At 40.3% G+C, this 18189-nt stretch overlaps 1 non-coding gene across 1 annotated transcript; it reads right to left on the bottom strand.

Moving 5' to 3' along the window:
• Positions 1–11333: 11333 nt before the first annotated feature.
• LOC148548409 (small nucleolar RNA R71) lies at positions 11334–11437 on the bottom strand. Its single transcript, XR_015897802.1, has one exon. It is a non-coding gene; the product is annotated as a small nucleolar RNA R71 (small nucleolar RNA).
• Between the last annotated feature and the right edge of the window lie 6752 nt (positions 11438–18189).

Here is an 18189-nt window from a genome sequence, read left to right as displayed (position 1 = left end):
CCATTCCTTGGTTGAGCTGCTTCGTCTTTAACCAAGTCTTGTACTACATCTTCTTCTTCAGCATCCTCCACTTCCATAGTACTTTCAACTGGAGTGTCTTTTGTGAAGCTTGGCTCCGCATGACTCCTCTCTGGTAGTGTAGTCCCAGACCTCAAAGTAATGGCGTTGATTCCTCCTTTGTATAGGCTGAGACAGAAGTGTACTGGAGCTTGCAGGTTAAGTGTTGGGGGTACTCGACGATCCCATTTGTGAGACGAGAGCTTGTATAGCAGAGGTCAAACCGGTAAGTGTGGTTTGAATGGTCTGTTGTCCTTGCTCAAGAGAGTAAAGCAACTCGTCATTGGGAGAGGAAGATGGGTAAGTGACTTGGGGGACCTGCTGTTGGGTGTTCTGAGGTGCTTGGGACTGCCTTTGATGAGGTGCTCTGTAAGGCTGATTTTGGTTCTGTTGTCTGTTGTTGTTGTTTCACCTCTGATTTCCATTGTTGTCTCTGCCTCCTCTGTTGTAGTTGTCCCTCCATCCTTGATTGAAATTATCTCTCCATCCCTGGTTGGAGTTGTCTTGCCAACCTTGATTATAGTTTCCACCTTGGTTGTAATTGCCACCTTGTTGATTGTATCCTTGATTCAGGCGGTCATAGAAATTATGAGTAGCTGCCAAGGTGTTGTCTTCTTGTTGGAGCTACAGATACTCATCAGTTTAATGAGTATAATCAGCACATATTCCGCATACTCTTTGAGGAACCAACTGTTGACTTTGTTGTGGTAGGGGAGGCTGAGGTTGTTGTTGATTCAACTATATCTACTTCAGTAGGTTGGTCATCTCACATAGAGCCTGTGTGATAGTAGTAGTCTCACTGCTAGAGGAAACCTCTGCAACAGTGGTACACGAAATTGTGATCTCAACTGCGCCAACAGCTTGGTACGCACGATCGTAATCTCAACTCTTTTTTCATAACTTTGCACAACTAACCAGCAAGTGCACTAGGTCATCCAAGTAATACCTTACGTGAGTAAGGGTCGATCCCACAGAGATTGTCGGCTTGAAGCAAGCTATGGTCATCCTTGTAAATCTCAATCAGGCAGATTCAAATGGTTATGAAGTTTTGATAATTAAAATATAAATAAAATATAAAATAAGATAGAGATACTTATGTAATTCATTGATGGGAATTTCAGATAAGCGCCTGGAGATGCTTTGTTGCTTCTGAACTTCTGCTTTCCTATTGCCTTCTTCCAACCATGCGTTACCTCCTTCCATGGCAAGCTGTATGATCCTCTCAGATGAAAACAAATCTATATGCACTGTCACCGCACGACTAATCATCTGTCGGTTCCCGCTAGCGTCGGAATAGGACCATTGTCCTTTTGCACACTGTCACTTGTGCCCCACATTTGCAGGTTTGAAGCTCGTCACAGTCATCCTTTCCCAGATCCTACTCGGAATACCACAGACAAGGTTTAGACTTTCCGGATCTTGGATCCTACTCGGAATACCACAGACAAGGTTTAGACTTTCCGGATCCCAGTAATGGCTGCCAATAATTCTAGCCTATACCACAAAGGTTCTAATATTTGATTAGAAACCCAAGAGAGTATACTCCAGCTGTCGTCCAATGACTACGTTGAACATCATGTAGATCGCTTTGTGGTTGTTAGGCACGCGACCTTGGCTAAGCGAGTAACAAAGATTGGGTAATTGTCACGGGTCACCCCTTCATTCTGACTTAACTGAATTAAGTATGAGAGTATATCTTGGAAAAGAAGTAGGCGTGAACTGAATAGAAAAATAGTAGTAATTGCATTAATTCATGAAGAATAGCAGAGCTCCACACCTTAATCTATGGTGTGTAGAAACTCCACCGTAGAAAATACATAAGTGAAAGGTCTAGGTATGGCCGTGAGGCCAGCCTCCATACGTGAACAACAATGATAAAAGTCTCCGGATAAAATTCCAAACTTGGTTAAAAGAAGACGTAAAATAAATCTCTAAAAGTAGTTTTTATACTAAACTAGTAACTAGGGTTTACAGAAAATGAGTAACTAAGTACAGATAGTGCAGAAATCCACTTTCGGGGCCCACTTGGTGTGTGCTTGGGCTGAGCATTGAAGCTTTTTCGTGCTTGGGCTGTTCCTGGAGTTAAACGCCAGCTTTGGTGCCAGTTTGGGCGTTTAACTCCAATTCTGGTGCCAGTTTGGGCGTTTTACGCCAAGATGTTTTAGGCTGACTTTGAACGCCAGTTTGAGCCATCAAATATCGGGCAAAGTATAGACCATTATATATTGCTGAAAAGCCCAGGATTTATACTTTCCAACGCAATTGAGAGTTTGCCAATTGGGCTTCTATAGCTCCAGAAAATCTACTTCAAGTGCAGGGAGGTCAGAATCCAACAGCATCTGCAGTCCTTTTTCAGCCTCTGAATCAGATTTTTGCTCAGGTCCCTCAATTTTAGCCAGAAAATACCTGAAATCACAGAAAAATACACAAACTTATAGTAAAGTCCAGAAATGTGATTTTTGAATAAAAACTAATAAAAATATAATAAAAGTAACAAAAATATACTAAAAACTATGTAAAAATAATGCCAAAAAGGGTATAAATTATCCGCTCATCACAACACCAAACTTAAATTGTTGCTTGTCCCCAAGTAACTAAAAATAAAATAGGATAAAAAGAAGAGAATATACAATGAATTCCAAACTTATCAATGAAGCTTAGCCTCAATTAGATGAGCGGGACTTGTAGCCTTTTTGCTTCTGAACAGTTTTGGCATCTCACTTTATCCTTTGAAGTTCAGAATGATTGGCATCTATAGGAACTTAGAATTCAGATAGTGTTATTGATTCTCCTACTTCAGTATGTTGATTCTTGAACACAGCTACTTTATGAGTCTTGGCCGTGACCCTAAGCATTTTGTTTTCCAGTATTACCACCGGATACATAAATGCCACAGACACATAACTGGGTGAACCTTTTCAGATTATGACTCAACTTTGCTAGAGTCCCCAATTAGAGGTGTCCAGAGCTCTTAAGCACACTCTTTTTGCTTTGGACCACGACTTTACCCGCTCAGTCTCAAGCTTTTCACTTGACACCTTCCCGCCATAAGCACATGGTTAGGGACAGCTTGGTTTAGTCGCTTAGGCAAGGGTTTTATTTCATTGAGCCCTCCTATCCATTAATGCTCAAAGCCTTGGATCCTTTTTACCCTTGCCTTTTGGTTTAAAGGGCTATTAGCTTTTTATGCTTGCTTTTTCTTTTTCTTTCTCTTTTTTTGCCACTTTTTTTTGCAAGCTTTTCACTACTTTTTCTTGTTTCAAGAATCAATTTTATGATTTTTCAGATTATCAATAACATTTCTCCTTTTTCATCATTCTTTCAAGAGCCAACAATTTTAACATTCATAAAGAACAAATTCAAAAATATGCACTGTTCAAGCATTCATTCAGAAAACAAAAGGTATTGTCACCACATCAAAATAATTAAACTAATTTCAAGATAGAATTCGAAATCATGTACTTCTTGTTCTTTTGCAATTAAAAACATTTTTCATTTAAGAAAGGTGATGGATTCATAGGACATTCATAGCTTTAAGGCATAGACACTAGACACTAATGATCATGTAATAAAGACACAAACATAAATAAAATATAAGGCATAGGAAATGAAAAACAGAAAATAAAGAACAAGGAAATTAAAGAACAGGTCCACCTTAGTGATGGCGGCTAGTTCTTCCTCTTGAAGATCTTATGGACTGCTTTAGCTCCTCTATGTCTCTTCCTTGATTTTGTTGCTCTTCCCTCATGGCTCTTTGGTCTTCTCTAATTTCATAGAGAAGGATGGAATGCTCTTGGTGCTCCACCCTTAGTTGTCCCATGTTGGAACTTAATTCTCCTAAGGAGGTGTTGATTTGCTCCCAATAGTTTTGTGGAGAAAAATGCATCCCTTGAGGAATCTCAGGGATTTCATGATGAGGAACTTCCTCATGCTCTTGTTGAGGTCCATGAGTGGGCTCTCTTGTTTGCTCCATCCTTTTCTTAGTGATGGGCTTGTCCTCTTCAATGAGGGTGTCTTCCTCTATGACAACTCCAACTGAATTGCATAGGTGACAAATGAGATAAGGGAAGGCTAACCTTGCCAAAGTGGAGGGCTTGTCCGCCACCTTGTAGAGTTCTAAGGATATGATCTCATGAACTTCTACTTCCTCTCCATTCATGATGGTATGGATCATGATAGCCCGGTCTATTGTAACTTCAGACCGGTTACTAGTAGGAATAATAGAGCGTTGAATGAACTCCAACCATCCCCTAGCCTCGGGTTTGAGGTCAAGCTTTCTTAGTTGAACCGACTTACCTCTTGAATCTCTCTTCCATTGAGCGCCTTCCACACAAATGTCCCTAAGGACTTGGTCCAACCTTTGATCAAAGTTGACCCTTCTAGTGAAAGGGTGAGGATCTCCTTACATCATTGGCAAGTTGAATGCCAACCTCACATTTTCTGGACCAAAATCCAAGTAGTTCCCCCGAACCATTGTGAGCCAATTCTTTGGGTTCGGGTTCACACTTTGGTCATGGTTCTTATTGATCCATACATTGGCATAGAACTCTTGAACCATTAAGATTCCGACTTGTTAAATGGGATTGGTGAGGATTTCCCAACCTCTTCTTTGAACTTCATGTTGGATCTCTGGATATTCACTTTTTTAGAGCTTGAAGGGGACCTCGGGGATCACCTTTTTCTTGGCCACAACTTCGTAGAAGTGGTCTTGATGGATCTTTGAGATGAATCTCTCCATCTCCCATGACTCGGAGGTGGAAGCAATTGCCTTTCCTTTCCTCTTTCTAGAGGTTTCTCTGGCCTTAGGTGCCATTGATGGTTATGGAAAAACAAAAAGCTTTAGCTTTTCCCACACCAAACTTAGAAGATTTGCTCGTCCTCGAGCAAAAGTAGAAAGAAAGGAGTAGAAGAAGAAGAAATGGAGGAGATGGAGGGAGGTGAGTGATTCGACTAAAGGGGTAGTAGTGTGTATATTGTGTGAAGATGAAGGTGGTAAGGAGGGGTATTTATAGGGTAAGGGAGAGAGGGTATTCGGCCATGTGTGGGTGGGTTTGGGAGGGAAATGGTTTGAATTTGAATGGTGAGGTAGGTGGGGTTTTATAATGGATGGATGTGAGTGGTGAAGAGAGTACGGAGAAGAGGGTAGGATTTGATAGGTGAAGGGTATTTGGGAAAGAGGTGTGGAGGTGATCGGTCAAGGGTGTGTGGGGAAGAGTGTTATGGAAAGGTGTAAAGAGGAGAGAAGAAGAGGTTGGGTAGATGGGGATCCTGTGGGATTCACAGATCCTGAGGTGTCAAGGAATTTGAGTCCCTGCACCAATCTGGCGTTCAAACGCCCATTCTGTGCCTATTCTGGCATTAAACGCCACTCTGTTGCCCATTTCTGGCGTTAAACACCAGCCAGATGCCCATTTCTGGTTTTTAACACCAGCCTATGCCAGACAGCCCTTTCTGGCGTTAAATGCCCAGAGTGCTATCCATTCTGGCGTTTAATGCCCAGAATGCTACCAAGCTAGGCGTTAAACGCCCATTCTGCTATCTTTACTGGCGTTTAAACGCCAGTAAGCCAGTCCTCCAGGGTGTGCTATTTTTAATGCTATTTTTTATTCTATTTTTGATTTTTCAATTGTTTTTGTGACTTCACATGATCATCAACTTAAAGAAAACATAAAATAACAATGGAGAATAAAATAAATATAATTAAATAACATTGGGTTACCTCCCAACAAGCACTTCTTTAATGTCAATAGCTTGACAGTGAAGCTCTTAGAGAGCTTCACAGAGACTCAGAGCTTGATGTTGGCCTCCCAACACAAAACTAAGAAGTTGAGTGTGGGGGCTCTGTTTGACTCTGCACTGAGAGAAGCTTTTCATGCTTCTTCTCCATGGTTACCGAAGAAGATCCTTGAGCTTTAAACACAAGGTAGTCCTCATTCAATTGAAGGACTAGCTCTCCTCTGTCCACATCAATCACAACTCTTGCTGTGGCTAGGAAGGTTCTTCCTAGGATGATGGATTCATCTTCATCCTTCCCAGTGTCTAGGATTATGAAATTAGCAAGGATGTACAGGCCTTCAATCTTTACCAAGACATCCTCTACAAGTTCATAAGCCTGTTTCCATAAATTGTCTGCCATCTCTAGTGAGATTCTTGCAGCTTGCACCTCAAAGATCCCTAGTTTCTCCATTACAGAGAGTGGCATGAGGTTTATACTTGAACCAAGGTCACACAGAGCCTTCTCAAAGGTTATGGTGCCTATGGTACAAGGTATTAAGAACTTTCTAGGATCTTGTTTCTTCTGAGGTAATTTCAGTTGAACCAGATCACTTAGTTCATTGATGAGCAATGGGGGTTCATCCTCCCAAGTCTCATTACCAAATAGCTTGGCATTCAGCTTCATGATTGCTCCTAGATATTGAGCAACTTGCTCTTCAATAATATCTTCATCCTCTTCAGATGAAGAATACTCATCAGAGCTCATGAATGGCAATAGTGAGTTCAGTGGAATCTCTATGGTCTCTATATGAGCCTCAGATTTCTTTGGTTCCTCATTAGGGAACTCCTTGGAGGCCAGTGAACGTCCATGGAGGTCTTCCTCACTGGAAATCACTGCCTTTCCCTTCTCTACAGGTTTGGCCATGTGGGACGTGTTTATGGCCTTGCACTCTCTTTTTGGATTCTCTTCTGTATTGCTTGGGAGAGTACTAGGAGGGAGTTCAATAACTCTTTTACTCAGCTGACCCAGTTGTGCCTCCAAATGTCTAATGGAGGACCTTGCTTCAGTCATAAAGCTGAGATTGGTCTTAGATAGATCAGAGACTACAGTTGCTAAGTCAAAGTGGCTCTGCTTAGAATTCTCTGTCTGTTGTTGAGAAGATGATGGAAAAGGTTTGCTATTTCCAAACCGGTTTCTTCCACCATAATTATTATTGAAGCCTTGATTAGGCTTCTGTTGATCCTTTCATGAGAGATTAGGATGATTCCTCCATGAAGGATTGTAAGTGTTTCCATAGGAATCTCCCATGTAATTCACTTCTTCCATTCCAGGGTTCTCAGTATCATAAGTTTCTTCCTCAGAGGAAGCTTCCTTAGTACTGCCTGTTGCAGCTTGCATTTCAGTCAGACTCTGAGAAATCATATTGACTTGCTGAGTCAATATTTTATTCTAAGCCAGTATGGCATTGATGAGCGGATAATTTATACGCTTTTTGACATTGTTTTTAGTATGTTTTTAGTAGGATCTAGTTACTTTTAGGGATGTTTTCATTAGTTTTTATGTTAAATTCACATTTTTGGACTTTACTATGAGTTTGTGTGTTTTTCTGTGATTTTAGGTATTTTCTGGCTGAAATTGAGGGACTTGAGCAGAAATCAGATTCAGAGGTTGAAGAAGGACTGCTGATGCTGTTGGATTCTGACCTCCCTGCACTCAAAGTAGATTTTCTGGAGCTACAGAACTCGAAATGGCGCGATTTCAATTGCGTTGGAAAGTAGACATCCAGGGCTTTCCAGCAATATATAATAGTCCATACTTTGGCCAAGAATAGACGACGTAAACTGGCGTTCAACGCCATCTTTCTGCCCAAATCTGGCGTCCAGCGCCAGAAAAGGAGCCAAAACCAGAGTTGAACGCCCAAACTGGCACAAAAGCTGGCGTTCAACTCCAAAAATGGCCTCTGCACGTGTAACACTCAAAGCTCAGCCCAAGCACACACTAAGTGGGCCCCGGAAGTGGATTTATGCATCAATTACTTACTCATGTAAAACCTAGTAGCTAGTTTATTATAAATAGGACCTTTTACTATTGTATTAGACGTCTTTTTGACCATCTTTGGATCTCTGGATTATCTTTTGATCTATTGATCACATTTTGGGGGCTGGCCATCTCGGCCATGCCTGGACCTTTCACTTATGTATTTTCACGGTAGAGTTTCTACACTCCATAGATTAAGGTGTGGAGCTCTGCTGTTCCTCAAAGATTAATGCAAAGTACTACTGTTTTCTATTCAATTCTTCTTATTTCGCTTCTAAGATATTCATTCGCACTTCAACCTGAATGTGATGAACGTGACAATCATCATCATTCCCTATGAACGCGTGCCTGACAACCACTTCCGTTCTACCTTCGACTGAATGAGTATCTCTTAGATCTCTTAATCAGAATCTCCGTGGCGTAAGCTAGAATGATGGCGGCATTCAAGAGAATCCGGAAAGTCTAAACCTTGTCTGTGGTATTCCGAGTAGGATTCAATGATTGAATGACTGTGACGAGCTTCAAACTCGCGAGTGCTGGGCGTTAGTGACAGACGCAAAAGGAGGGTGAATCCTATTCCAGCATGATCGAGAACCGACAGATGATTAGCCGTGCTGTGACAGAGCATGTGAGCATATTTTTCACTGAGAGGAGGGGATGTAGCCACTGACAACGGTGATGCCCTTGCATAAAGCCAGCCATGGAAAGGGGTAAGACTGATTGGATGAAGATAGCAGGAAAGCAGAGGTTCAGAGGAACGAAAGCATCTCTATTCGCTTATCTGAAATTCTCACCAGTGATTTACATAAGTATTTCTATCCCTATTTTATTAATTAATATTCGAAAACCATATAACTATTTTATATCCGCCTGACTGAGATTTACAAGGTGACCATAGCTTGCTTCATACCAACAATCTCCGTGGGATTCGACCCTTACTCACGTAAGGTATTACTTGGACGACCCAGTGCACTTGCTGGTTAGTTACACGGAGTTGTGAACCATGGTCTTGGCATCATGTTTTTGGAGCCATTGCCAGGGAAAGAAAGAGCGATGAATTTTACATAATTAAAGTGTAATCACGATTCCGCGTACCAAGTTTTTGGCGCCGTTGCCGGGGATTGTTCGAGTTTGAACAACTGACGGTTCATCTTGTTGCTCAGATTAGGTAACTTTCTTTTTGTTTTCTTTTCAAAAATTTTTCAAAAATCTTTCAAAAAATTTTCCTTTGTTTTTGAAAATAATAAAAATGTTTTCAAAAATAAATTATTCTATGGCTTCAAAATTTTTAAGAATGAATTCTAGTGTTTCATGAAGCATGTGAAGCCTGGCTGGCTGTAAAGCCATGTCTAATTCCTTTGGGAATGAGTATGTCAGGCGTGTCATGTCTGAATTACATGCTGAAGCTTGGCTGGCCATTGGCCATGTCTAGTGTTTTGGACCGGAGCTTTCATTAAAAGCTTGGCTGGCTCATGAGCCATGTCTAATTCCTGGACTGAAGCTTTAGACTAAGAATGCAAGATTCCTGGAATTCATGTAAAAAAAAAAATTTGGAATCCTTATTTTTTCTTTTTCATATAATTTTCGAAAAAAATCCAAAAAAATTAGAAAATCATAAAAATCGAAAACATTTTTTGTGTTTCTCGTTTGAGTCTTGAGTCATATCATAAGTTTGGTGTCACTTGCATATGCATCTTGCATTTTTCGAAAATATCATGGATTCATAGTGTTCTTCATGATCTTCAAGTTGTTCTTGGTAAGTCTTCTTGTTTGATCTTGATGTTTTCATGTTTTGTGTCTTTTCTTGTTTTGCATGTGCATTTTTCGTTTCTTAGAGTCTAAACATGAAAGATTTCTAAGTTTGGTGTCTTACATGTTTTCTTTGCATTAAAAATTTTTCAAAATTATGTTCTTGGTGTTCATCTTGACATTCATAGTGTTCTTGGTGTTCATCTTGACATTCATAGCATTCTTGCATGCATTCATTGTTTTGATCTAAAAATTTCATGCATTGCATAATTTTCATGTTTTTCATAAAAATTTCAAAAATCAAAAAAATATCTTTCCCTTTTTTCTCTCATCAAATTCGAAAATTGAGTTGACTTTTTCAAAATTTTTTTTTAAAAAAATCAAGGTTGTTTCTTATGAGTCAAATCAAATTTTCAATTTAAAAATCTTATCTTTTTCAAAATCTTTTTCAAAAATCAAATCTTTTTCAAAATTCTTAGTTATTTTCGAAAATTCCAAAAATATTTTTCAAAAATCTTTTTCTTACTTTTATATAAAATTTTCGAAAATAACTAATCAATTAATGTTTTGATTCAAAAAATTTCAAGTTTGTTACTTACTTGTTAAGAAAGATTCAAACTTTAAGTTCTAGAATCATATCTTGTGATTTCTTGTGAATCAAGTCATTAATTGTGATTTTAAAAATCAAATCTTTTTCAAAACTAATTTCTATCATATCTTTTCAAAAATATCTTCTTATCTTACCTTTTTCAAAAATTTGATTTCAAAATATCTTTTCTAACTTCCTAACTTCTTATCTTTTCAAATTTGTTTCAACTAACTAACTAACTTTTTGTTTGTTTCTTAACTTTTTCAAAACTACCTAACTAACTCTCTCTCTCTAATTTTCGAAAATATCTTCCCTCTTTTTCAAAATTTCTTTTTAATTAACTAATTATTTTTATTTTTGATTTCAAAATTTTTCGAAAATTACTAACCTTTTTCAAAAACTATTTTCGAAAATCACTAACCCTTTTTCAAAAATTATTTTCGAAAATTCTCCCTCTCCCATCTTATTCCATTTATTTATTCATCTACTAACATCTCATCTAACATCTCAACCCTCCTCACAGTTGTGTTTCTTCCATTACATTACATTTCTTGTCTCCCCCTCTTCTTCTACTCACACAGGGATCCCTATACTGTGGTATAAAGGATCTCTATTATTATTATTATTTTTCTGTGCCCTCTTCTTTGTCATATGAGCAGGAGCAAGGATAAGAACATTCTTGTGGAAGCAGATCCAGAACCTGAAAGGACTCTGAAAAGGAAACTAAGAGAAGCTAAAATACAACAATCCAGAGATAACCTTTCAGAAATTTTCGAACAGGAAGAGGAGATGGCAACCGAAAATAATAATAATGTAAGGAAGATGCTTGGTGACTTTACTGTACCTAATTCCAATTTACATGGAAGAAGCATCTCCATTCCTGCCATTGGAGCAAACAACTTTGAGCTGAAACCACAATTAGTTTCTCTGATGCAGCAGAACTGCAAGTTTCATGGACTTCCATCTGAAGATCCTTTTCAATTCTTAACTGAATTCTTGCAGATATGTGATACTGTTAAGACTAATGGAGTAGATCCTGAAGTTTACAGGTTCATGCTTTTCCCTTTTGCTATAAGAGACAGAGCTAGATTATGGTTAGATTCTCAACCCAAAGACAGCCTGAACTCTTGGGATAAGCTGGTCACGGCTTTCTTAGCCAAGTACTTTCCTCCTCAAAAGCTGAGCAAGCTTAGAGCTGATGTTCAAACCTTCAGACAGAAAGAAGGTGAATCCCTCTATGAAGCTTGGGAAAGATACAAACAGTTGACCAAAAAGTGTCCTTCTGACATACTTTCAGAATGGACCATCCTCGATATATTCTATGATGGTTTATCTGAGCTATCAAAAATGTCACTGGACACTTCTGCAGGTGGATCCATTCACCTAAAGAAAACGCCTGCAGAAGTTCAAGAACTCATTGACATGGTTGCTACTAACCAGTTCATGTACACTTCTGAAAGGAATCCTGTGAGTAATGGGACGCCTATGAAGAAGGGAGTTCTTGAGATTGATACTCTGAGTGCCATATTGGCTCAGAACAAAATATTGACTCAGCAAGTCAATATGATTTCTCAGAGTCTGAATGGAATGCAAGCTGCATCCAACAGTACTCAAGAGGCTTCTTATGAAGAAGAAGCTTATGATCCTGAGAACCCTGCAATAGCAGAGGTGAATTATTTAGGTGAACCTTATGGAAACACCTATAACTCATCATGGAGAAATCATCCAAATTTCTCATGGAAGGATCAAAAGCCTCAACAAGGCTTTAATAATGGTAGAAGAAACAGGTTTAGCAATAGCAAGCCTTTTCCATCATCCACTCAGCAACAGACAGAGAACTCTGAACAAAATACTTCTAATTTGGCAAACTTAGTCTCTGATCTGTCTAAGGCCACTGTAAGTTTCATGAATAAAACAAGATCTTCCATTAGAAATCTGGAAGCACAAGTGGGCCAGCTGAGTAAAAGGATCACTGAAATCCCTCCTAGTACTCTCCCAAGCAATACAGAAGAGAATCCAAAAGGAGAGTGCAAGGCCATTGACATAAGCACCATGGCCGAACCTGTGAGGAGAGGAGAGGACGTGAATCCCAAGGAGGAAGACCTCCTGGGACGTCCAGTGATCAATAAGGAGCTTCCCTCTGAGGAACCAAAGGACTCTGAGGCTCATCTAGAGACCATAGAGATTCCATTGAACCTCCTTATGCCCTTCATGAGCTCTGATGAGTATTCCTCTTCTGAAGAGAATGAGGATGTTACTGAAGAGCAAACTGCCAAGTTTCTTGGTGCAATCATGAAGTTGAATGCCAAATTATTTGGCATTGATACTTGGGAAGTTGAACCTCCCTTGTTCATCAATGAACTAAGTGATCTGGATCAACTGACATTGCCTCAGAAGAGACAGGATCCTGGAAAGTTCATAATACCTTGTACCATAGGCACCATGATCTTTAAGGCCCTGTGTGACCTTGGTTCAGGAATAAACCTCATGCCCCTCTCTGTAATAGAGAAACTGGGAATCTATGGGGTGCAAGCTGCTAAAATCTCATTAGAGATGGCAGACAGTTCAAGAAAACAGGCTTATGGACAAGTAGAGGACGTGTTAGTAAAGGTTGAGGGCCTTTACATCCCTGCTGATTTCATAGTCTTGGATACTGGAAAGGAAGAGGATGAATCCATCATCCTAGGAAGACCTTTCCTGGCCACAACAAGAGCTGTGATTGATGTTGATAGAGGTGAAATAGTCCTTCAATGGAATGAGGACTCCCTTGTGTTTAAAACTCAAGGATCTCCCTCGGCAACCATGGAGAGGAAGCAGAAAAAGCTTCTCTCAAAGCAGAGTCAACCAGAGCCCCCACAGTCAAACTCTAAGTTTGGTGTTGGGAGGCCACAACCAAACTCTAAGTTTGGTGTCAAACTCCCATATCCAAACTCTAAGTTTGGTGTTGGAGAGTCTCAACAAAGCTCTGCACATCTGTGAGGCTCTATGAGAGCCCACTGTCAAGCTATTGACATTAAAGAAGCGCTTGTTGGGAGGTAACCTAATTTTTATTTATCTAACTATAATTTTCTTAATTATATGTCTCTATAGGTTCATGATCATGTGGAGTCACAAAATAAATAGAAAAATTGAAAACGGAATCAAAAACAGCAGAAGAAAAATCACACCCTGGAGGAGCATCTGTCTGGCGTTCAGCGCCAGAACAGAGCATGGTTCTGGCGCTGAACGCCCAAAATGGGCAGCTTCTGGGTGCTGAACGCCAGAACAGGCATGGTTCTGGCGTTCAACGCCAGAAATGGCACACAAATGGGCGTTGAACGCCCAAAATGGCCACCAACCTGGCGCTGAACGCCCAGAGTTGTGTGCAAGGGCATTTTACATGCCTAAATTGGTACAGGGATGTAAATGCCTTGACACCTCAGGATCTGTGGACCCCACAGGATCATCTCAGGATCTGTGGACCCCACAGGATCCCCACCTACCCCCACTCACTTCTTTTCACCACTCTCTTTCACACAACCCCATAAACACTCTTCCCCAAAAACCCTTCACCAATCACCTCAAACTCTCTTCCCCATCACCTCTTCACCACTCACATCCATCCACTCTTCCCCATAAACCTACCTCATAAACTCCACCTACCTTCAAAAATTCAAAACCAATTTCCCACCCAAACCCACCCATATGGCCGAACCTTAACCCCCCCTCCCTTCCCTATATAAAGCCCTCCATTCTTCATCAAATTCACACAACACACCCCTCTACACCCTTCTTGGCCAAAACGCTCCCCACTCTCCCTCTCCTCCAATTCTTCTTCTTCTTCATCTATTATTTCTTTTATTGCTCGAGGGCGAGCAAAATTCTAAGTTTGGTGTGGTAAAAGCATAAGCTTTTTGTTTTTCCATTACCATTGATGGCACCTAAGACCGGAGAATCCTCTAGAAAGGGGAAAGGGAAGACAAAAGCTTCCACATCCGAGTCATGGGAGATGGAAAGGTTCATCTCCAAAGCCCATCAAGACCACTTCTATGATGTTGTGGCCAAGAAGAAGGTGATCCCCGAGGTCCCTTTCAAACTCAAAAGAAATGAGTATCTGGAGATCTGACATGAAATTCAAAGAAGAGGTTGGAAAGTTCTAACAAATCCCATCCAACAAGTCGGCATCCTAATGGTTCAAGAGTTCTATGCCAATGCATGGATCACCAAGAACCATAATCAAAGTAAGAACCCGGATCCAAAGAACTATGTTACAATGGTTCGGGGGAAATACTTAGATTTTAGTCCGGAGAATGTGAGGTTGGCATTTAACTTGCCCATGATGCAAGGAGATGCACGCCCCTACACAAGGAGAGTCAACTTTAATCAAAGGTTGGACCAAGTCCTTATGGACATATGTGTAGAAGGAGCTCAATGGAAGATTGACTCCAAAGGCAAGCTGGTTCAACTAAGAAGATTGGACCTCAAGCCTGTGGCTAGAGGATGGTTGGAGTTCATTCAATGCTCAATCATTCCCACTAGCAACCGGTCTGAAGTTACTATAGACTGGGCCATCATGATCCATAGCATCATGATTGGAGAAGAGGTGGAAGTTCATGAGATTATACCTCAAGAACTCTACAAGGTGGCTGACAAGTCCTCCACCATGGCAAGGTTAGCCTTTCCTCACCTCATTTGCCACCTATGCAATTCGGCTGGGATTGACATAGAGGAAGATATCCTCATCAAAGAGGACAAGCCCATCACTAAGAAGAAGATGGAGCAAGCAAGAGAGCCCATTCATGGAGCTCAAGAGGCGTATGAAGCTCATCACCATGAGATCCCGGAGATGCCTCAAATGCACTTTCCTCCACAAAACTATTGGGAGCAAATCAACACCTCCCTAGGAGAATTAAGTTCCAATATGGGACAACTAAGGGTGGAACATCAAGAGCACTCCATCATGCTTCATGAAATAAGAGAAGATCAAAAAGCAATGAGGGAGGAGCAACAAAGACAAGGAAGAGACATAGAAGAGCTCAAGGACATCATTGGTTCCGCAAGAAGGAAACGCCACCATCACTAAGGTGGATTCATTCCTTGTTCTTGTTTCTTCTGTTTTTTTGTTTCTATGTTATGTGCTTATCTGTGTTTGTGTCTTCATTACATGATCATTAGTAGTTAGTAACTTTGTCTTAAAAGTTATGAATGTCCTATGAATCCATCACCTCTCTTAAATGTAAAATGTTTTAATTCAAAAGAACAAGAAGTACATGAGTTTCAAATTTATCCTTGAACTTAGTTTAATTATATTGATGTGGTGACAATGCTTCTTGTTTTCTGAATGTATGCTTGAACAGTGCATATGTCTTTTGAAGTTGTTGTTTAAGAATGTTAAATATGTTGGATCTTGAAAGAATGATGACTAGGAGACATGTTATTTGATAATCTGAAAAATCATAAAAATGATTCTTGAAGCAAGAAAAAGCAGCAAAGAACAAAGCTTGCAGAAAAAAAATAGGCGAAAAAAAATAAAAAGAAAAAGAAAAAGCAAGCAGAAAAAGCCAAAAGCTCTTAAAACCAAGAGGCAAGAGCAAAAAGCCAATAACCCTTAAAACCAAAAGGCAAGGGCAATTAAAAAGGATCCCAAGGCTTTGAGCATCAGTGGATAGGAGGGCCTAAAGGAATAAAATCCTGGTCTAAGCGGCTAAACCAAGCTGTCCCTAACCATGTGCTTGTGGCGTGTAGGTGTCAAGTGAAAACTTGAGACTGAGCGGTTAAAGTCAAGGTCCAAAGCAAAAAAAGAGTGTGCTTAAGAACCCTGGACACCTCTAATTGGGGACTTTAGCAAAGCTGAGTCACAATCTGAAAAGGTTCACCCAATTATGTGTTTGTGGCATTTATGTATCCGGTGGTAATACTGGAAAACAAAGTGCTTAGGGCCACGGCCAAGACTCATAAAGAAGCTGTGTTCAAGAATCATCATACTGAACTAGGAGAATCAATAACACTATTATGGAAGTGAGATGCCAATCATTCTGAACATCAATGGATAAAGTGAGATGCCAAAACTATTCAAGAGGCAAAAAGCTATAAGTCCCGCTCATTTGATTGAAGCTATGTTTCATTGATAGTTTGGAATTTATAGTATATTCTCTTCTTTTTATCCTATTTGATTTTCAGTTGCTTGGGGACAAGCAACAATTTAAGTTTGGTGTTGTGATGAGCGGATAATTTATACGCTTTTTGACATTGTTTTTAGTATGTTTTTAGTAGGATCTAGTTACTTTTAGGGATGTTTTCATTAGTTTTTATGTTAAATTCACATTTCTGGACTTTACTATGAGTTTGTGTGTTTTTCTGTGATTTCAGGTATTTTCTGGCTGAAATTGAGGGACTTGAGCAGAAATCAGATTCAGAGGTTGAAGAAGGACTGCTGATGCTGTTGGATTCTGACCTCCCTGCACTCAAAGTAGATTTTCTGGAGCTACAGAACTCAACATGGCGCGCTTCCAATTGCGTTGGAAAGTAGACATCCAGGGCTTTCCAGCAATATATAATAGTCTATACTTTGGCCAAGAATAGACGACGTAAACTGGCGTTCAATGCCAGCTTTCTGCCCAAATCTGGCGTCCAGCGCCAGAAAAGGAGCCAAAACCAGAGTTGAACGCCCAAACTGGCACAAAAGCTGGCGTTCAACTCCACAAATGGCCTCTGCACGTGTAACACTCAAAGCTCAGCCCAAGCACACACCAAGTGGGCCCCGGAAGTAGATTTATGCATCAATTACTTACTCATGTAAACCCTAGTAGCTAGTTTATTATAAATAGGACCTTTTACTATTGTATTAGACGTCTTTTTGACCATCTTTGGATCTCTGGATTATCTTTTGATCTATTGATCACGTTTTGGGGGCTGGCCATCTCGGCCATGCCTGGACCTTTCACTTATGTATTTTCACGGTAGAGTTTCTACACTCCATAGATTAAGGTGTGGAGCTCTGCTGTTCCTCAAAGATTAATGCAAAGTGCTACTGTTTTCTATTCAATTCTTCTTATTTCGCTTCTAAGATATTCATTCGCACTTCAACCTGAATGTGATGAACGTGACAATCATCATCATTCCCTATGAACGCGTGCTTGACAACCACTTCCGTTCTACCTTCGACTGAATGAGTATCTCTTAGATCTCTTAATCAGAATCTTCGTGGCGTAAGCCAGAATGATGGCGGAATTCAAGAGAATCCGGAAAGTCTAAACCTTATCTGTGGTATTCCGAGTAGGATTCAATGATTGAATGATTGTGACGAGCTTCAAACTCGCGAGTGCTGGGCGTTAGTGACAGACGCAAAAGGAGGGTGAATCCTATTCCAGCATGATCGAGAACCGACAGATGATTAGCCGTGCTGTGACAGAGCATGTGAGCATATTTTTCACTGAGAGGAGGGGATGTAGCCACTGACAACGGTGATGCCCTTGCATAAAGCCAGCCATGGAAAGGGGTAAGACTGATTGGATGAAGATAGCAGGAAAGCAGAGGTTCAGAGGAACGAAAGCATCTCTATTCGCTTATCTGAAATTTTCACCAGTGATTTACATAAGTATTTCTATCCCTATTTTATTAATTAATATTCGAAAACCACATAACTATTTTATATCCGCCTGACTGAGATTTACAAGGTGACCATAGCTTGCTTCATACCAACAATCTCCGTGGGATTCGACCCTTACTCACGTAAGGTATTACTTGACCCAGTGCACTTGCTGGTTAGTTACACGGAGTTGTGAACCATTGTCTTGGCATCATGTTTTTGGAGCCATTGCCAGGGAAAGAAAGAGCGATGAATTTTACATAATTAAAGTGTAATCACGATTCCGCGTACCAGGCATTCAGAGTATCAATCTAAAGAACTCATTTCTTCTGAGTTGTCCCATTACTCACAGGATTCCTTTTAGAAGTGTACATGAACTGATTATTTGCAACCATTTCAATGAGTTCCTGGGCTTCTGCAGGCATCTTCTTCAGATGAAGAGATCCTCCAGCAGAGTGATCCAATGACATCTTG

The sequence above is a fragment of the Arachis ipaensis genome, chromosome B8, assembly GCF_059453495.1.
Source record: "Arachis ipaensis isolate K30076 ecotype BB chromosome B8, ASM5945349v1, whole genome shotgun sequence".
Classification (NCBI taxonomy): Eukaryota; Viridiplantae; Streptophyta; class Magnoliopsida; order Fabales; family Fabaceae; genus Arachis; species Arachis ipaensis.
The sequence above is the reverse complement of the archived record's forward strand: the minus strand, read 5'-3'. Positions and strand labels throughout refer to the sequence as shown.